Consider the following 22,548-nt stretch of genomic DNA (forward strand, 5'->3'; position numbering starts at 1 on the left):
TCCGCTGTCGTATTTTACGCTTCATAATGCGCCAAACATTTTTAATGGGAGACGGGTCTAGACTGCAGGCGGGCCAGGAAAGTACCCGGACTCTTTTATTACGAAACAACGCTGTTGTAACATGTGGCTTGGCATTGTCTTGCTGAAATAAGTAGGGGCGTCCTTGATAACGTTGCTTGGATGACAACATATGTTGCTCCAAAACCTGTATGGACCATTCAGCATTAATGGTGCCTTCACAGATGTGCAAGTTACCCATGCCTTGGGCACTAATACACCCCCATACCATCACAGGTGCTGGCTTTTGAACTTTGCGCCTATAACAATCCGGAAGGTTATTTTCCTCTTTGTTCCGGAAGACACCACGTCCACAGTTTCAAAATTAAATTTGAAATGTGGACTCGTCAGACCACAGAACACTTATCCACTTCGCATCAGTCCATCTTAGATGAGCTTGGGCCCAGCAAAGCCGGCGGCGTTTCCAGGTGTTTTTGATAAAAGGGTTTGGCTTTGCATAGTAGAGTTTTAACTTGCACTTACAGATGTAGCGACCAACTGTAGTTACTGAAAGTGGTTTTATGAAGTGTTCCTGAGCCCATGTGGTGATATCCTTTACAAACTGATAACGGTTTTTGATGCAGTACTGCCTGAGGGATCAAAGGTTCGTAATATCGTCGCTTACGTGCAGTGATTTCTTCAGATATTCTTCAAACCTTTTGATGATTTTACGGACTGTAGATGGTAAAATCGCTAAATTCCTTGCAGTAGCTCGTTGAGAAATGTTGTTCTAAAACTGTTCGACAATTTGCTCACAAAGTGGTGACCCTCTCCCCATCCTTGTTTGTGAATTACTCAGCATTTCATGGAAACTGCTTTTATACCCAATCATGGCACCCACCTGTTCCCAATTTGCCTGCACACCTGTAAGATGTTCCAAATCCAATCCAATCCAATCCACTTTATTTATATAGCACATTTAAACAACAATAGCGTTTCCAAAGTGCTGCAGAGCCATGTTAAAAACAATATTAAAAAAACAATATTATGCTCCACCAATGACTGAATAAAAACAAAAAATAAATAAATATAAAACCAATATAAAAAAATATATATATATACAAATATGATTAAAATAAGTGTTTGATGAGCATTCCTCAACTTTATCAGTATTTATTGCCACCTTTCCCAACTTCTTTGTCACGTGTTGCTGGCATCAAATTTTAAAGTTAATGATTATTTGCAAAAAAAAAAAAGTTTATCAGTTTGAACATCAAATATGTTGTCTTTGTAGCATATTCAACTGAATATGGGTTGAAAATGATTTGCAAATCATTGTATTCCTTTTATATTTAGTGCCAGAAAAAAAATTACAGTGGTGGGCGTATTTCCACTTCTCGTTTACCGTCGCAGTATGTACAATATTGTAACATACTTTCAACACAATACAATTAAGGAGCTCCATTACAGCTCTGACCCTAACTCAGAAGCCAGAAAATTCCTGTGTCGCTTTTGACAGAGAAACAAACGCAGGCAGAACATTTCGACTGCCTCGTTCTTGTCAGTATGCCCACTGCAGATTGCGACATTGTGATCGATCGATCCAGACACAGCACTCCACAATTCACCTTGGTGGAGGTCCGCTCTCTTCTAGTTATTGCTGTCTTCATCCAATTGTCTGCTAGTCATAAATTCTGCTGAACTTTTGATTACTTTCACGCCGACCCATAATCAGGGGAATTCGCCGAAGAAGGCGAAGTTGATTCATGGCCAAACAACAAGAGCGTGTCACCTAATGGGGCACTTTAATCAAGGGTTGTGGTGCGACTGCATGACAGTTACCTCCATCGTGACTCTATCAGCTCCTGATGATCCTAACAAGATGAAGTGATGCGATGAAAGCGGCAGCGGCAGAGGGCGACGGACTGATAAAGATGCCGAGCCACACGGTTCCAGACTGCAGAATTTCTGGAATGACTTTAATCGTCTTTTGCATTCCGAATGTCTTCGCCGGCTTGATAAAAGGTGGCGTGTGGGACAGTGGCGGGTCATTTTTTTTCCCAATAGAAAGCTCTCACGGACTGCCTGATGCAGCTGCAGTGACACAGGCAGACATTAAGTTTGACATAATAACGTTTTGAAATGTAATAGGCAGCGACGTCCCACTGGACGTCCTTTAAATATATGTAGAAATTGAGTTTGCGCCCGTTTTAGTACTGTGAAAGCCGCCTGCCTGCAGGCAGCATCACAGTCCTCCGCCCCCTCGTCTCCCACTGTGAGAATACGAAATATCCCCGCTGCCAAGCGAGGCCAAGGCTAGGGTTGAGGCGAGACAGAGTCCGTAAATTACCCAACACCTCGCCTTCGATAATTCTCCTCTAATTGTCTGGAAGGCTCTGCATTCAGGTGTGGAATAATACTGACCGGGTGGCGTATTGAAATTCCACTGCTCTGCGCCCCGGGGTCACATTTACAATATCCAACTCCGCGGGGCTGTGAATCTCCACTTCAGCCTTCTGCATGAGGTAATGAATGTCTGCATGCATTCAGAGGAGCTCCTCCTCCGCCCTGATGAGGCTGTGGCACCTTTGGGCCCATTATCGCGGCACCAGCTATGACAGGAACAGGCGCTTCACACCAAGACACCCTGAACATCATTATAAGGAACCTTTAAGGAGGAGCCGGAATCATAACAAGGACTTTTAATGTTCCTACAGCCTTCCCATCAAGCTCCTGCAATAATAGGCTGGGAGGAGGAAGGAGTGATGAAATGAATGAGGAAAATCCCAGTCAGAGTTAATAAGGGGAAATTAACAAAAGAATGATAGAACAAAGACTTTGCATGATAAAATAGCAGTTAAGAAAAACTCCACAGCAGGCCTAGAGCAACCTTATTGGAGCCCCCTCTCTCCTTTGTAGCCCTCCTATTGAATGGATGGGCACCACACGGGGTATGCATATCTCCTGTCCCACAAACTGGTGACTAATGAAGTTCGGGCGGAAGGAGGAGGAAAACCCTGGAGAAGTCACCACCTCATCGCAGGGCCAACACAGATAGACAGACAACATTCACACATATATATATATATATATATATATATATATATATATATATATATATGTATATATATATATATATATATATATATATATATATATATATGTGGGAAAAATCCAAGACTACTTCATCTCTACAGAACTGTTTCATGAGGAGTTCCCTCAATCATCCTGACGATTGAGGCACACATACAGTACATATTGCGCTCTACCACGGTATCGAGCACTATTCTCTGGATAATCCAATTAAGACACATATATATATATATATATATATATATATATATATATATATATAATATATATATATATATATATATATATATACATATATATATATATGTAGGTGCGGGAAAAATCACAAGACTACTTCATCTCTACAGAACTGTTTCATGAGGGGTTCCCTCAATCAGAGTGGGTGGGTACAGGCAGGCGTAGGGGCGTGATGATTGGCTCATGTGTTACCTAGGAGGTGTTTCCGTCTGTGGCGGCATGTTGAAATGATTTCACTGCGCATGTTGAGGGATGATAGATCTGGGTGATATATAATAAACAGTTTCTCTTTTAAGCGTAGGTTGCATCTTTTATTTCCACTGTTGTAAGGTGTGCTGGATGCAAGAATTTGCCATGTTATTGAATATTCAACATTATTGTCTTTGAGGTTCCAAATGTGTTTGCTGAGTTCTGTAGAATTTCGCAAAGTCTGGTTTCTAAAGGAGGCGTTGTGGTTATTCCATCTTGTTTTGAACGCTCCTACGCCTGCCTGTACCCACCCACTCTGTGCCCTATATAAACCATTGTATGTGAATGCTTCCATTAAAATCTCCTGATGATTGAGGGAACCCCTCATGAAACAGTTCTGTAGAGATGAAGTAGTCTTGTGATTTTTCCCACACCTACATATTGCGCTCTACCACGGTATCGAGCACTATTCTCTGGATAATCCAATCAAGAAATATATATATATATATATATATATATATATATATATATATATATATATATATATATATATGTATATATATATATATATATATATATATATATACTGTATATACCGTATTTCCTTGAATTGCCGCCTGTCATGGTCCACGTCTTTGACCATGTCGTATTCTGGTTTTGTTTGTTTTGTTATCACAGCCTGTTTTGTATTTGACATCTTTAGTTCCCGGTGGCACTTCCTGGTTTGTTTCGGTTGCCTAGTTACGCATTTAGTGTCACCTGTTTCTGGTTTTTGATCACGCGCACCTGCCCCTGATGATTTCTGCCCCTATATATGCCTGTCTTTGTTTGCTTGATGCAACAAGTCACGTTAAGTATAGTGTTCTATGTTTTTCCATGTGCTAAGTTCCGCCTTAGCTTCGCGTGCGGTTGGCACGTTATATTTTTGTACTTTTGTCTCCAGCTAAGTTTAGCATTAGCTTCCCGTGCGTAGGCACGCGCTTTATTCATCCATTTTTGTATCAGTGTTCTTTTGTTTTATTATATTAAAGAAAAGTCTTACCTGCAATCCTGCTGACTGGTCGTTGTGCATCCAAGAGGTGGCAACTCCGCGCAACAAGTGCGCCGCATACGTGTGACACCGCCGGGCATATAGTATGCGCCTGCCTTGAATTACTGCTGGGTCAAACTCGCTTCCCAAAATAATTAGCGCATGCTTAGTATTACCGCCGGGTCAAATTCGTGACGTCACGAGTGACACTACCCCTGTCATCATTTTCAAAATGGAGGATGCTGATTTCAATAATTTGAAATCGCATAAAGGGAAGAAGTTTAAGAGCTATTCAGTAGGATTTAAGGTCCAAGCTATTGAATACCGGTATGCAAAAAAGAACAGTAAGCAGCTATGTTTTATTAATATACCTGTGGAGCCGACGGTCCGACAGACAGGCAGGTCACGCTAGCTGTAGCCCTGGCCAAGATGGCGGCGAGCGAGCAGAGAGGAGGAGCGGAAGAGCGACTCAGATTGAGGTTTTATTGAAAAATAATCAAAGTCAAACTGTTAAAGCCATGTCCTTCCTTGGTGGTCCTGGGAACCCGCTATACGACGGCTTGAGACCGTCACAATACCGTAGCTGCGTCTGTTAAATACGAGTCATTAAATGACTCCAGCCTCCTGGTGTTAGAGGGCGCTAGTGATCCAAGGTTACATTAAAAACAGTAAACAACACATAAAACATCACATTTACAACATTAAAACTTGCTCATATGACACATGTGCATACAAATTAGGTAGACTGCAATCCTTTCACAGAAGCTTTAAACTCATTTAATGTAACAAGGGTTTTAAGTTGAATATTCGGTGCAGAAAATAATGACCATAATAACGTTTTTTTTATAAAATGTGCTTTTCATGATGGTATCCTTACATCACACTCAAAGTTTTACTGCATCCCTTTGGTAAGTGGTTTTAAGAGATTTTAAAATAATTAGCGCATCCTTACTTTTACCGCATGCCTTTGGTAAGCGCAGGAGTGAGAAGAGGTTTTAAATTAATTAGTGCCCTGGCGGCAATTTAAGGAAATACGGTATATATATATATATATATATATATATATATATATATATATATATATATATATATATATATATATCATTGTTTTGTTAATTTCCCCTTATGTATATATATATATATATATATATATATATATATATATATATATATATATATATATATGGGGAAATTAACAAAACAATGATATATATATATATATATATATATATATATATATATATATATATATATATATATATATATAGGGGAAATTAACAAAACAATGATAGAACAAAGATTTTGCATTATAAAATAGCAGTTAAGAAAAACTCCACAGCAGGCCTAAAGCAACCTCATTGGAGTCCCCCCTCTCCTTTGTAGCCCCCCTATTGAATGGATGGGCACCATGCGGGGTATGCATATTTCCTGTACCACAAACTGGTGTCTAATGAAGTTAACACGGAGCTTTCAACTATTCATGACTCCAGGCCTGAATTATTTCTTAGCTTGATGGGAGCAGGCAAACAGTGTTTTAGGCCATCAAGCGCTGCAAAAAAAAAAAAAAAAAAGCCATTCCCTCCTCTGTGGGAATCCTCTGACGAGGCGGGACTTTGATTCGGAAATGTCTGTTTCCTGCATTAAGCAGCAGCTCCTAAGGGTGAACACTTCATGCAGCTGTGGGCCTGAGGGAGACAGAAGATGAAGCTCAAGCTCATTATGCTTCTTGCTTACTGGCGTTGTGTGGATATTCTATTAGCCATATCTAAAGAGTAATTGTACCATTGGGGCGACGGGGGGACGCCATTGTCGGGGTGCCAAGCTTTCTCTCAGCGACTAGTGAAGTGTGGTAATCTCACACACCATCTCATTACGGTTTTAAACCCTCAGCAGCTGCTCACATTAGACTTTTATTACGCGCTGCTGCTCACAGCTGTGCTTGGCGTGGACTCGGACAGGACGGCAACAAACACAGACAGACTCGGGGAATCCAGCGCTTATAAAAAAAAAAAAAAAAAAAAGGAAATATTGAAGCAGAGGGAAATAATGACCCTAACAGCCTCTCTGTGTGATAACGCCACAGAACCCTCGAGCTTAGATCTGGAAGCAAGGCCAAGGACAGTCGCACAGATGGACCAAGTCAGGCCTGCTCAGGCTGGGCTTCAATCAATCCCGCCTGCCCAGCGGTCATGCGCCGCCTCACGCAGGGAAACCTTCCATGAGCATTTGTTTCATTCTCAGCGCTGCATGGGGGCAAATGTTGGATATCACATCTGTTTTATGCAGGCGTGTGTGACTGTGCATTCGTGGAGACAATGAAGCTATTCATGCTGTAATGCACTCACTACCTCCTTCATTAGCTGCACCTTTGAAATGCAAAGCTTTTGTGGGCCACTATAACACTTTATACACATTGCTTTTTTCATCTTTATCGACAGTACCTTAAAGGCCTATTGAAATGAGATTTTCTTATTTAAACGGGGATAGCAGGTCCAATCTATGTGTCATACTTGATCATTTCGCGATATTGCCATATTTTTGCTAAAAGGGATTTAGTAGAGAACATCGACGATAAAGTTCGCAACTTTTGGTCGCTAGTAAAAAAGCCTTGCCTTAACCAGGAGTAGCAGACGATGTGCGCGTGACGTCACTGGTTGTAGGGCTCCTCACATCCTCACATTGTTTATAATCATAGCCTCCAGCAGCAAGAGCTATTCGGACCGAGAAAGCGACGATTTCCTCATTAATTTGAGCGAGGATGAAAGATTTGTGGATGAGGAAAGTTAGAGTGAAGCACTAAAAAAAAAAGAAAAAGAAAAAAGAAAAAGAAAAGGTGACGGCTCCAGCGGCGGCAGTGGGAGCGTTTCAGATGTAATTGGACACATTTACTTGGATAATTCTGGAAAATCCCTTATCTGCTTATTGTGTTAATAGTATTTTAGTGACATTCTAAAGTCATACCTGAAAGTCGGATGGCTGCGGTGAACGCCAGTGTCTCTGAGAGAAGCCGAGGAGCCAAGATCACTGCTGCCTTTTTGAGCTGCAGGATGAGGTCGCATATAATCCACTCAAGTCTCCGGTAAGAGCCGACTTAATATTACAATTTTCCCATCCAAAAACTTGCTGGTCAACGTCGAGAAACATGTTCGCTTGACCGCTCTGTGTTAAAGCTTCACAACAAAGAAACACCGGCTGTGTTTCGGTGCTAAAGGCAGCTGCAATCCACCGCTTTCCACCAACAGCATTCTTATTTGACGTCTCCATTTTTAATTAAACAAATTGCAAAAGATTCAATAACACAGATGTCCAAATTACTGTGTAATCATGCGATGAAAAGAGACGACTTTTAACCGTCTAAAATGGGCTAAAATGTCCCCTCCAACCAATAACATCACAAGCACGCGTCATCATACACGTCATCATTCCGTGACGTTTTCAACAGGAAACTCCGCGGGAAATTTAAAATTGTAATTTACTAAACTAAGAAGGCCGTATTGGCATGTGTTGCAATGTTAATATTTCATCATTGATATATAAAGTATCAGACTGTGTGGTCAGTAGTAGTGGGTTTCGGTAGGCCTTTAACATGTAGATTGATCATTTTGACGGTCTCGCTACTTTCATCAGCACAGCGTTAAGCCTGATGAACAATGTGCCAGTGCTGATAGTTTATCTGTGGGTGGCTATGTAGATAATAGATCCATTAGCACAGACAAACACTCACATTCCTCCATGTTGAAAACATGCATGTCAGCAATTGTACAATTCTGAAAACTACAAAAACAACGACAGAATAAATGAAACTCTTAGTATCAGTAACTACTGAGCTGGCTTAGCAAATGTCTGACCAAACATTGTCATTTGTTAGCATATGGCTAGTATCTAAGATCTAATACCTAGCTACAGTATCAAACAATCAATCAAAGTTTATTTATATAGCCCCAAATCACAAGTGTCTCTAAGGGCTGCACAAGCCACAATGACATCCTCGGTTCAGATCCAACATCAGGGCAAGAAAAACTCAACCCAACGCAGTACAGTGGAACCTCGATTTACTAACCCCTAACTATACAAACTTTTCGTTTACGAACCACAGACCAAATAAAAATATGCTCTGGTATGTGATTCTTGTCTCAGCGTACAAACATTTCATCCACCCATTGTGAGGCTGCAAGCAAATCCAGGTCTGACTGGAGACACTAGAGCAGGGGTAGGGAACCTATGGCTCTCGAGCCAGATGTGGCTCTTTTGATGACCAAATCTGGCTCTCAGATAAATCTTAGCTGATGTTGCTTAACACAATAAGTAATTAATAATTCCGCTGGTAATCACAGTCTTAAAAATAACGTTCAAAATATAAAACATTCTCATGCATTTTAATCCATCCATCCGTTTCTATCGCACCTGTTCAAGATGTCGCATTAATGGTCAAAAGTCTTTTATTTATTATTGGTTACCTTCAGAATAACAATCTTATTAAAGAGAATAAAAGATGCACGCATTTAGTTGTTGTAATCAAGGAAAGTCCAAATAAAAGAAGAGGAATATAATTCTCTTGTCAGAGCGTGGGACGACACTGTACAAGAGTACATGTCTACGCATTTCTCCTCATTGAGTTAAATTGAATCCTGTCTCTGTTTAATTCCTTGCTTTTTGTCTGTTTAATAGATGTCATCAATGTTTGAACCTGACAGTTGTAATCAGTGTTAAAACTATTATACGGCTCTCACGGATATACATTTGAAAATATTTGGCTTTCATGGCTCTCTCAGCCAAAAATGTTCCCAACCCCTGCACTAGAGTAACCCCCAAAATTCCCAAGTATTAAGTGGGTGAGGGCTTTTAGAACTAACAACTACGATTTGACAGACCAGCTATGACCTGGAGATGGCCGGAAGATGTGTGGGCTTGTGGGCTTGCACCATAGTTGACTGGCAAGGTGATGGAGGCCTACACGGCTAGAACGAGCCTACTCCAACCCAGACTTGAGTCAGCTATGCTGGCCAAGTTCGACAGACCACCAGAGACCGACAGCCAGCAGTTCCTTTCTTCTACAATGCCAGAAACGTGCAAGGTCTTCTACTGAGATAACTGTACTCATTAATAGCCATTACACGGTGGACCAGGGATTTGAACGTGTGCCTCACAATATGAAGGTCCTGGGTTTGATCCTGGGCTCGGGATCTTTCTGTGTGGAGTTTGCATGTTCTGCCCGTGACTGCGTGGGGTACTCCAGCTTCCTCCCACCTCCAAAGACATGCACCTGGGGATAGGTGGATAGGCAACATTAAATTGGCCCTAGTGTTTGAATGTGAGTGTGAATGTTGTCAGTCTATCTGTGTTGGCCCTGCCATTAGGTGGCGACTTGTCCAGGGCGTACGCCGCCTTCCGCCCGAATTCAGTTGTGATAGGCTCTGCTGCATTTGTCACTGTCACTGTGCTGCTGGAAACTGGTAGATTCATGCCTTTGAGCAACACATCTTGGTGCAAGTCGGAAGCATGGACTTTAGCAATCCATGAATCTATGGCAGATCTGACCATAGGCGCCAATCTACATTTCTGCCAGTGGGTGCTCGGATTGGCGGTAAATCTGATGCTACTTTTCTGAGGCTATGTCTACACTAGGCTGGATAACCCCTTCAACAATTATCTAGCCTAAGCCCCGTTTCAGCCACACTAACTAATGCGCGGTTTTTGCTTGGTGGTGAGAAAGAATTTGCCATCAATCCCACGTGGGTGCTCGGCATTGTCCGTGGGTGCTCGGGCCCCGAAGCATCCACGGGATCGACGCCTATGGATGTGACTGGCTCTATTGCAGAGCAGCCTTTTTTGCTGACTCTTGGTGTGGTGGATAACATACCTATTTGCGCTATCCTTGGCTGAGTAGTGGCTGTACTTATCAACCCGCTAAGTGAAAATAGCATGTCTTGTGACTCATGGATTAATGGGTAATGTGCCGTAAATATGTCAAAAACTGGTGTCCCACCTCTGCCTGACTTTGTCAGTGTCATTTTCTGTTTATGTTTGTGGGTTAGCAAGAAATATGCGTCCTGCCACTGGGGTGTGTGCGGGTGTGTATGTCTATGCGTATGTGTGTACTTTTTTCAGGCCTGTAGGACATGCTGAGAAAGAGCAACAGTGTATTAGTCCATTAACAGCATCAATGTCATGTCTGATTCACAAATCACGTAAATAATAAAACATAATCGCAATTGCGCATTAAGTATTTTCTTGAAACAGTCGTCCGTTTATCGCCATTAAGAATGTTCCATGAAGGAAATCTAGTACTTTCAGAGTGAGAGCGTGAAAACGGTTTATGATTTTATAAATATGTTGTTTTTTTAACATTATCGGTGCTCTAGAACAGTGGTTCTCAAATGGGGGTACGCGTACCCCTGGGGGTACTTGAAGGTATGCCAAGGGGTATGTGAGATTTCTTTAAAATATTCTAAAAATAGCAAAAATCCTTTATTAATATATTTATTGAATAATACTTCAACAAAATATGAATGCAAGTTCATAAACTGTAAAAAGAAATGCAACAATGCAATATTCTGTGTTGTTGTTGTTGTTGTTGTAAGCACAATACCAATGGCGCGCAATTTGCAAATGTAATGTCAAATCAAATCAAATGTTAATTGGAGTCATCACTATACAGTGTACATCCACGACTAAACTACTGACTAAACTATTATCATGTGTGGATTCAGGCCGGGTGGCCTATTTCAAGTTCCAAGTAACCTACATTATTATATTTTATAAATAGTAAACCAAGTTGTGGTAGTAGTTTAGTCAGTAGTTCTGTCGTGGATGTACACTGTATAGTGATGAATCCAATAAACATTTGATTTGATAGTAAATTTGCAAAATGCGGTTGCGCATTTTGCAAATTGCGCGCCATTGATATTGTGCTTACAACATTGACAGCTAGATTTTTTGTTGACATGTTCCATAAATATTGATGTTAAATATTTCTTTTTTTGTGAAGAAATGTTTAGAATTAAATTCATGAATCCAAATGGATCTCTTTTACAATCCCCAACGAGGGCACTTTTAGTTGATTATTACTTCTGAGTAGAAATTTGTATTTATAATTGAATAACTTGTTTATTTTTCAACAAGTTTTTAGTTAGTTTTATACCTTTTTTTTCCCAAATAGTTCAAGAAAGACCACTACAAATGAGCAATATTTTTGCACTGTTATACAATTTAATAAATCAGAAACTGATGACATAGTGCTGTGTGTTACTTCTTTATCTCTTTTTTTCAACCAAAAATGCTTTGCTTTGATTAGGGGGTACTTGAGTTAAAAACATTTTCACAGGGGGTACATCACTGAAAAAATGTTGAGATCCACTGCCCTAGAACAATGAAATAACACCAATAAATAAATAAATGATAACAGGGTTGTACTTGAATAGCTCTTTTCTACCTTCAAGGTACTCAAAGCGCTTTGACACTACTTCCACATTTACCCATTCACACACACAATCACACACTGATGGAGGGAGCTGCCATGCAAGGCGCTAACCAGCACCCATCAGGAGGAAGGGTGAAGTGTCTTGCTCAGGACACAACGGACATGAGGAGGTTGGTACTAGGTGGGGATTGAACCAGGGACCCTCGGGTTGCACACGGCCACTCTTCCACTCTATCACCTTTACACTCCTTTCACACACAATAGCCTTGAGGGTGTTCTAGTGCAGTGGTTCTCAACCTTTTTTCAGTGATGTACCCCCTTTGAACATTTTTTTTAATTCAAGTACCCCCTAATCAGAGCAAAGCATTTTGGTTGAAAAAAAGAGATACAGAAGTAAAATACAGCACTATGTCATCAGTTTCTGATTTATTAAATTGTATAAAATTGTAACATTTTTCTCATTTGTAGTGGTCTTTCTTGAACTATTTGGAAAAAAAGATATAAAAATAACTAAAAACCTGTTGAAAAATAAACAAGTGATTCAATAATGAATAAAGATTTCTACACATAGAAGTGATCATCAACTTAAAGTGCCCTCTTTGGGGATTGTAATAGAGATCCATCTGGATTCATGAACTTAATTCTAAACATTTCTTTACAAAAAAAGAAATCTTTAACATCAATATTTATGGAACATGTATACAAAAAAATCTAGCTGTCAACACTGAATATTGCATCGTTGCATTTCTTTTCACAGTTTATGAACTTACATTCATATTTTGTTGAACTATTATTCAATAAATATATGTATAAATGATTTTTGAATTGTTGTTATTTTTCAATAAATATATTTATAAAGGATTTTTGAATTGTTGCTATTTTCAGAATATTTAAAAAAAATCTCACGTAACTCTTGGCATACCTTCAAGTACCCCCAGGGGTACGCGTACCCCCATTTGAGAACCACTGTTCTATTGTGTATTACAGTACTCACTGATAGCCTAGAGGATCCTCCAAGAGTCATTGCTATAGCAGTCACCCGGCCACTGAAACACGGTCATTACGTGAAAATATCTGATCGCATCCTGGGTAAATCCTTTAAAGGGGAACATTATCACCAGACCTATGTAAGCGTCAATATATACCTTGATGGTGCAGAAAAAAGACCATCTATTTTTTTAACCGATTTCCGAACTCTAAATGGTTGAATTTTGGCGAATTAAACGCCTTTCTGTTTATCGCGCTGGAGGCGATGACGTCAGAATGTGACGTCGCCGAGGAAACACACCCACCATTCTCATTTTCAACACATTACAAACACCGGGTCTCAGGTCTGTTATTTTCCGTTTTTTTGACTACTTTTTGGAACCTTGGAGACATCATGCCTCGACGGTGTGTTGTCGGAGGGTGTAACAACACTAACAGGGAGGGGTTCAAGTTGCACCACTGGCCCGAAGATGCGAAAGTGTCTGCCGCCAGACCCCCATTGAATGTGCTAGAGTGTCTCCACATTTGACCGGCGATGCTAAGGCAGACATGGCACAGAGATGTATGGATAACCTGCAAATGCATTTGCGACGATAGTCAACGAAATCACAAATGTGAGTTTTGTTGATGTTGACTGCCAGCTAATCGATGCTAACATGCTACGCTAATTGATGCTAACATGCTATTTACCGGCGGTGCTAAAGCAGACATGGAACAGAGATGTATGGATAACCTGTAGATGCATTTGCAACCATATTACGTTTCCTTCCACCCACATTTAATGCGAAAAAAACACTTACCAATCGACGGATTTAAGTTGCTCCAGTGTCAAAAGATGCGAAAGTCCTGATCGTTTGGTCCGCACATTTTACCGGCGATGCTAATGCAGCTATTCGGCCATGCTATGGCTATGAATAGCGTCAATAGCTATTCGCTCAATAGCTTCAGTTTCTTCTTCAATATTTTCATACTCCAACCATCTGTTTCAATACATGCGTAATCTGTTGAATCGCTTAAGTCGCTGAAATCCGAGTTTGAATCCGAGCTAATGTCACTATATCTTGCTGTGGTATTCCCATTGTTTGTTTACATTGGCAGCACTGTGTGACGTCACAGGGAAATGGCCAGTGTCTTCGCAGAGAGACGAAAATAAGGCACTTTATAGCTTTATTCAGGGATATTCCAAGACCGGTAAAATTTTGAAAAAAACTTCAAAAAATACAACAAGCCACTGGGAACTGATTTTTATTGTTTTTAACCCTTTTGAAATTGTGATAATGTTCCCCTTTAACTTTAACAGTTGTAGCAACTACCGTTAGCTTTGTTGTTACTTGTCAGCCTTGTTAGCAACGTGCGTCCTGCATTGTCATTCCACGTAGGTCACACCCATGATGTCGCAGATATGATGGTAGCTGACAGCAGTCTCAGTTAGCCTGAAGTGTTGCGCTGACTGTCCAATGCTACGTCCCGCTGTTGTTTTTTGACAACACTCGCATCAAAGTCTCACCAATGTGGAGATGTGTTAATGATAGGGCAGGAGTTGAAGATGAAGTCCATCAAAAAGTTGTTTTGCCAAAAGTTGGTCCATTCGCTTGTCGCGGTGAAGATACATGTTGTTAGCATTGGGCTCTCTTAACTTGGAAACGGAAGTCCCGCTTGGGGAATATCTTACCACAGGGTGGGGGGTTCTGGTGGAAAGCATTTATTGTCTACAACTGTTATTATACTGGTGGGCTTTTATTTTGAAAGCCTGACTACATGGATGAGTTACGACCATTTTTTTAATGTTTATTCAAGCTGAAATATGTGAAATATTTGGGAACAGGGAATCAAAATACTAGAGTTTCCCAGGGAAAATGTAACGATAGACAGATAGATTGGTCACAAGATAATCACATGGCACAGAGAACAACCAATCAGATTAGATAAGTCTTTATTGTCATTGCACAAGTAAAACGAAACTTTGTTGTCAGCATAAACCCGTTCAAGATTAGACAAACAAACAGTGTACAGGGTTACAGAACAGGAACGCTGATGGGTCGCCACAAGGAGCCCCGTAAAAGATAGAGAAAAATGTTAATGTGGTGTAAGATGAGTAAAAAAATACGATCTAGACTGGGCTCCTACTTCAATAGCAAAGCACATATACTGTACATATTACAACATCCGTCTCGAGGCATGCAACAGAGGGGAGGGAGTGGGGGCCACGGTGGCAAGCTGCAGCTCTTCAGGCGCTGCCCATCCATCCATCACCCCTAAGGGATTTGCATCGAGGGCGTTGAATGGGGGGTGGGGTATGTGTGTGGCGTATATTTTGATGTCATTTTGAGTAACCTAACATGCATTGTTTGGCATGTGAAAACCAGAGTATATGGGTGGAAACCTTCCATCCATCCATTTCCTACCGCTTATTCCCTTTCGGGGTCGCGGGGGCGCTGAGATGGGTGGAAACCTGCATTGCATAATTAACTACATGTGTTAATATTCCCAACTTGCTGCAACTCCATAAAAAAAAGCATATACATACAGTGGTGCAAAAAGGTATTTAGTCAGCCACCGATTGTGCAAGTTTTCCCACTTAAAATAATGACAGAGGTCTGTAATTTTCATCATAGGTACACTTCAACTGTGAGAGACAAAGTTCTATTTTGGTTTCATCTGACCACATGACATTCTCCCGATCCTCTGCTGTATCATCCATGTATCCATTTTGGTATAAACTCAACTCGTCGTGTTTGGAGGAAGAAGAATACTGAGTTGCCTCCCAAGAACACCATACCTACTGTGAAGCATGGGGGTGGAAACATCATTCTTCGGGGCTGTTTTTCTGCTAAGGGTACAGGACGATTGATCCGTGTTAAGGAACGAATGAATGGGGCCATGTATCGTGAGATTTTGAGTCAAAACCTCCTTCCATCAGTGAGAGCTTTGAATGGTTGACCAAATACTTATTTTCCATTATAATTTACAAATAAATTCTTTAAAATTTATACAATATGAATTCCTGGATTTTTTTTTCACATTCTGTCTCTCACAGTTAAAGTGCACCTATGAAGAAAATTACAGACCTCTGTCATCATTTTAAGTGGGAGAACTTGCACAATCGGTGGCTGACTAAATACTTTTTTGCCCCACTGTACATCCCCAAACGTTTTTTGTTTTCCTATTATTATCAGCATTCCATGTTGAAATAGTATTCAACACAATGTTAATTGAATGAACATCTCTCTGAGAGCCACGCCTGTGCATTACGAGCACATTAATGTTAATGACTGGTGAAGGATGATTGAATTACGTTTTTTGTACAGCTGTTCATGTTATTGTATCCGCCTATTTTAATTTGTGCATGCAGAGAGTGTGTGGCCGCCTGTCCGTGTGTGTGTGAGAGAGTCTCACCTTGACTCGAGTGTGAATGCGGCATGCTGGCAGAGGACACTGGGACACCGAGCCCAGCTGGGGAGGGATGAAGCACAGCTGGGGATAATTAAACCCAGCACTGTCTCCATGAAGGAGCTGGACAGGGCAGCCCAGACGGAGCAGCTTGGACGTGCCCCCTCCCTACTTAGTCCTCAGATCAGAGGGGATGCCGCGAGTCCGACAGCGACTCAGCGGTTGAAATGTTTCTTGGATAAAAACCCGAAGAAACGAGCACTTTGTTGTTGCTTCCCCCAAAAAGAACAAGACTTTGTGATGCTCTTCAGCCCCTCTTTCGTGTGCAGGCATCTGAGGAGCAATTTGGCCGGGGGAGGTTAACCTGCAACACACACGGCCAATTCCATCAGCTCTGAATTTGCCTTGGCTCCGTATGAGACGTGGACGCCGGCCATATCACAGCCGGGCCTCGCCTGCCTCACGCTGCGGCTGAGGTTTGTACAATTTGAGCAGTGCTGTTTCCTGTTTCTCCACCATAAGGCTGATTAATTTACAATGGCACCGACCCGCTCTCTCTTTGCCTCAGCGGTTCTGTATCATTTGAAAGGAAAAGGTTTACTTTGGATGTGGCTACCAGTCACGGTAAAGTGAGCCCCTCTCCCTTTTTTAAAAAGCTCTCCAGCCTGCCAAGCCAAACAACTTTTGACTGGACGAATTGACCTGTCCTACAAAGACTGCACTTGCCGGGATGATAAAACGGCACTTTCCCAGAATCATCAAACTCTGCGCTGTTGCCAGATCTGCCGGGGTCAATGACCTAGAACGGAAGAAAATTGCGGCGTGATTAGCCGAGAAAAGGCCTGAGGGAGGTGCTGGCTGTACCTGCATGTGCACGCACCACTTTTATTCGTGAGGACACTGATGAACACCAACATTTGATTACAGGACCCTGCATCGGCTCGTTAATAACGCCGTTAACGATGTCTTCCATCACTGTGGAATCAAGACGTTGCTGCATCAATACAATCAATTCAGCAGCCATTATTAAATTACACTTTAGTGCTCTGCAAACTTTAACTGCAGGCATTTTATTTGTCACTTCTTGACAGCTGTGTTGGAAATATGATCATCTAGGGACATCCATCTTGCTCTTTACTGCAAGCTTATCTTCATCGCCGGCTTGTAAATAATTGATCAACGTTAACTTCTAGGGTGAAAGTTGAATGCCCCATGAGGTCGAACGATTTGGAATTCAATCAAAAATCTCTCGAAAAGAAAGAAACAAAACTCAGACGACACTTTGCAGTTTTAGGACTTCAGCTCAGTGAGCAGCTTGAATATTAATTTGACCGCTTGCTGTGCTTTTAGAGGTCAATTATGATTCAAACTAGCGATCATTTTTTAACAGGGTCCCACTATATATAACCAACCTTTCTTATCTGTTAGTATCTATTTTGGTGTGTTTGGTCCGCCTATAAATCCAGAAAATGTGAAATCAAACCACCTTTAATAAAACATTTGTGCCCTCCTTCATACTTCGTCCAAACGAGCCGTTGGGAATTAGCAACATATTTTAACTTAGTTATGTCCGTATATACTGTATAGCCATATATGGTAGAGGTTTACCCCAACAGCTTTGTGTTAGTCTGACATTTTTATTCAGTTGTGGTCCGACATGGAACTGAATAAATTCCGGATTTTTCCTTATCCTCTCATTGTGGGGCAGACTGGCTCATACATGCACACTGCAGGCACACTGCAAAAATTCAGTGTTCAAAAAAAACAACAAAAAATACAAAAATGACGGGTATTTTACTTGAACTAAGAAAACATTTCTGCCAATAGAAACTAGAAAATTCGGCTTGTCAAGTCTTTCCAAAACAAGTAAAATCAGCTTACCTCAATGAACCCAAAAACACCATAAAATAAGTATATTTTCACTAATAACAAGTGCATTTTTTTTGGTAGAAAAAAAAAGAGACCTTTTTGCTCAATATGTTGAAAAATATTCTTAAATTAAGCAGATGCTAGTGCCATTATCTTGACATAATGATATGCGCTCGGCATCATGATTTTTTTTTATGCTTGAAGTAAGAAATTATTACTTTAAAAAAGTAGTTTTAGACTTGTGAGTGTTGATGACACAGCTTTGCAACAGATGGTATTCTAGTTTCAAGCATGTTTTACTCAATATAGGTCATAAAATCTCAGCTTCAAGCTGCAATATATTACTGAGCTCATTTAGGACTAAAACACTTAAAACAAGTAAAACACTTACATAAAATCTGCTTAGTGAGAAGAATGATCTTATCAGACAGAAAATAAGCAAATATCACCCTTATTTGAGATATTTAATCTTACTTAGATTTCAGTTTTTGCAGTGTAGCGTATAGTTCTACGTTAAATTTGTAAGTAGACTACATATGGAAACGTTAAAAAGGACAACATGGTTGACAGGGAGAAGATGCAGTTGAAGTGGAGGCACATAAATAAGACCGCCCACAAAACGACGCATTCTGAATGGAAGGTCAGAAAGCGTCTAGAAGATGGTCTGTAAAACATAATTTGTGCAACAGTTTTAACCAATGCACCACCATTACATGTTATGTAGACCACAAGGAAGTGTTTTAAGAGTAAAACAAAAATCATTAAAAACAATCATAATATGAATCCATGAAGTAAATTGTGAAGTGAAGTAAATTATTTACTGGACAAAAATATCAACACAACACTTGTTTTTCCTCCCATTTTTCATGAGTTGAACTCAAAGATCTACAACTTTTACTATATAGACAACAAGACCTATTCCTCTCAAATATTGTTCACGATTCAATAAATCAATTCCTTTATTGTCATTGTCATAAATAACACTTAAGTCATACATGTCAACAAGATTTCGTTTGAGCTCTGTCCAGCGGCATAGAAACTGCATTGATGTGCAGGTTGACCATAGACTGTTATGATCCGCCGCCCGGATCATATGTTATTTTGGTTTTTGAGTCTTTTTCTGTATTCGGATTATTTTTGGACTCTTCCTGTTCCGGATTTTGCTCTTCCTGATTTATCTGGTTACCATGGTTTCATATTAGTTCCACCTGCTGCTCCTTGTTTTAAAATCGCACCTGTTGGTAATCACGTTCTGTATTTAAGCCTGCCTTTTCCGTTCACTCGTCCTCTCCTTGTAGTTTGTGTTACATACAGTTTGTTTCACAAGCGACGACTCGGTTTTTCTATATCTGGACTCCCTAGCCTCCACGCTAAGCCTTTAGTATTTTCTAGCTCCCATGCTAGTTCTGTTTGTTTTGCCTTTTCTGCCTAGTGCAAGTTTTCTGTTTCCTAGTCTGTTTAAGTTTTGAATAAATCATTATTTCTTACCGTACGCTGTGTCCTTGCCCGATCTGCATCCTTGAAAGAGCGCCACCCGCACCACAATGACAGCCAAGCGTCACAGTTTACAGTTCAGCATTTGTCAATGAGAACGTGTATAGAGGGACGTAGGGAGTGGTAACAGTCAGATGTCTGATGGGTGTTGCGTTGATGCTGCAGTAATGCAATGTCCAGAGCACAATTATTGAGGTGGTGAAGAGTGAGGTAATAAGATGGTCGGGGGGCAGTTAAGGGGCATGCTGTTCATTTAGCAGTCTCACAGCCTGGTAATACAGTGAGACATTCGGGTGGTCCTGGCGCGAATCCATCTATACCTCCTTCCAGAGGGTAGCAGGTTGAAGAGGCCATGTGCTGGATGGTATCTGTCCTTTAGGATGTTGCGTACTCGCTTTAAGCAGCGAGCCTTGTACATGGCACTCATCTCTGGGAGTATGTCTGTGTAAATCTGTGTTAGTGAGCATTTCTTCTTTGCCAAGATAATCTATCCCACCTCACAGGTGTGGCATATCAAGATGCTGATTAAACAGCATGATTATTGCACAGGTGTGCCTTAGGCTGCCCACAATAAAAGGTCACTCTGAAATGTGCAGTTTTGTTTTATTAGAGGTCTTGGGGGGTGGGGGTACTGCGTTGTACTCACACAATACAACGCATCTCTTTCACATAGAGTTGATCAGGTTGTTGATTGTGACCTGTGGAATGTTGGTCCACTCCACTTCAATGGCTCTGCCAAGTTGCTGGATATTGGCAGGAACTGAAACATGCTGTCATATCCATGCTCCGATCCAAAGCATCCCAAACATGCTCAATTGATGACTTGCCGGTGAGTATGCTGGGCATGCAAGAACTGGGATGTTTTCAGCTTCCAGGAATTGTGTACCGATCCTTGCAACAATGGGCCATGCATTGTCATGGTGCTACATGAGGCGATGGTCTCAGGTGAACGGCACAACAATGAGCCTCAGGATCTTGTCACATTATCTTTGTGCATTCAAAATGCCATCAATAACATGAACATGACTTTGTTGTCCATAACATTAGCCTGCCCATACCATAACCCCAACCCCACCATGGGCCACACATGCTGTTTGCCAACTGCCCTGAACAGTGAAAACCGGGATTCATCTGTGAAGAGAACACCTCTCCAATATGCAAGACACCATCAAATGTGAGCATTTCCCACTCAAGTGGGTTATGACGATAAACTGCAATCAGGTTGAAACCCTGATGAGGATGATGAGCATACAGATGAGCTTCCCTGAGATGGTTTCTCACAGTTTGTGCAGAATTTATTCGGTTATGTAAACCAATTGTTGCAGCAGCTGACGGGTGGCTGGTCTCAGACAATCATGGAGGTGCACCTGCTGGATGTGGATGTCCTGAGCTGGTGTGGTTTAATATGGTCTGCTGTTGTGAGAACGGCTGTTTGCCAAAATCTCTGAAACGCTTTTGGAGACAGCTTATGGTAGAGAAGTGAACATTCAATTCACGGGCAACAGCTCTGGTGGACATTCCTGCAGTCAGCATGGCAACTGCACCCTCCTTCAAAACTTGCAACATCTTTGGCATTGTGCTGTGTGATAAACTGCACATTTCAGAGTGGCCTTGTATTTTGGGCAGCCTCAGGCACACCTGTGCAATAATCCATCCATCCATTTATCGACATTTTGATATGCCAAACTTGTAAAGTGGGATGGATTATCTTGGCAAAGAAGAAATGCTCACTAACACAGATTTAGACAGATTTGTGAACAATATTTGAGACGAATAGGTATTTTGTGTATATAGTAAACGTTTTAGATCTTTGAGTTCAACTCATAAAATATGGGAGCAAAAACAAAAGTGTTGCTTTTATATTTTACTTCACTATAATTACATAGCACTTTGTCTCTAGAGACCCAAAGCACTTTACATTGTGAAACCCATTATCTAAATTTTTTTAAAGCTACTTACATTTAAATCAGTGTGGGTGGCACTGGGAGCAATTTGGGTGAAGTATGTTCCCCCTGGATACAACGACAGGGACTAGGATGGCGGAAGCTGATTTCAAACCAGGGTCCCTCAAGTCTCTGAGCCACACCACCCACATTAAGTACCGGTTTGAGCATCGTTGCGCTGCAGGGACACATTTAAATTTGAATTTGTGGATGAAATGGATGTTGCTGGCATGTGAATTATGTATGAACACATGTATAACCCCTCTAAATTGGATTGTTCACACATTTGAATTGTAATTATCAGGGCCGTTTTGCCCTAAATGCAGAACATGCACATGTGCGTAGGTCCCCACGGTCTGCGAGGGGCCCCATTTTGCGCAAAGAAACACATGTAAAATGTCAATAAATGAATGACAGGGCGCTTAATGTGAAATGTGACTGCAAACACATTCCTAGTTACTAATGCTTGTCGTACAAAGCACGACAAACAATATAAATGCAGAAAGGTTTAGAGTTGTATGTTGTAGGGTTTTTTTTTTATTGTTGAACAATGAATTTCCCATTGATTTGTGTAAGTACAAAACATGCATCACATAAAATTCAAGTTTGATTAAAAAAAGTGTAAAAATCTATTTTCACAAAAAAAAAAAAACTTGAAAAAATCTGTGCAATGGGGAGGGCCGGCCTGCAAACATAATTCTGATTAGGGACCCAATTCAGCCTGGGGCGACCCTGGTGATTAATCCAGATCTATTGCTATAAATTACTGAAAAGGCTCACTTTTTTGTCCTTTCAGTAATTTTTTTCTGTAATTTGGCCATATTTTTGTTGTGTCACTCCATTATACATGATCTTTTAAAAGGGTTTTATCATATTAGATTTTTACATTTCAATGCTCA

This window comes from Nerophis ophidion, linkage group LG05 (genome assembly GCF_033978795.1).
Source record: "Nerophis ophidion isolate RoL-2023_Sa linkage group LG05, RoL_Noph_v1.0, whole genome shotgun sequence".
In the NCBI taxonomy this organism is placed as follows: domain Eukaryota; kingdom Metazoa; phylum Chordata; class Actinopteri; order Syngnathiformes; family Syngnathidae; genus Nerophis; species Nerophis ophidion.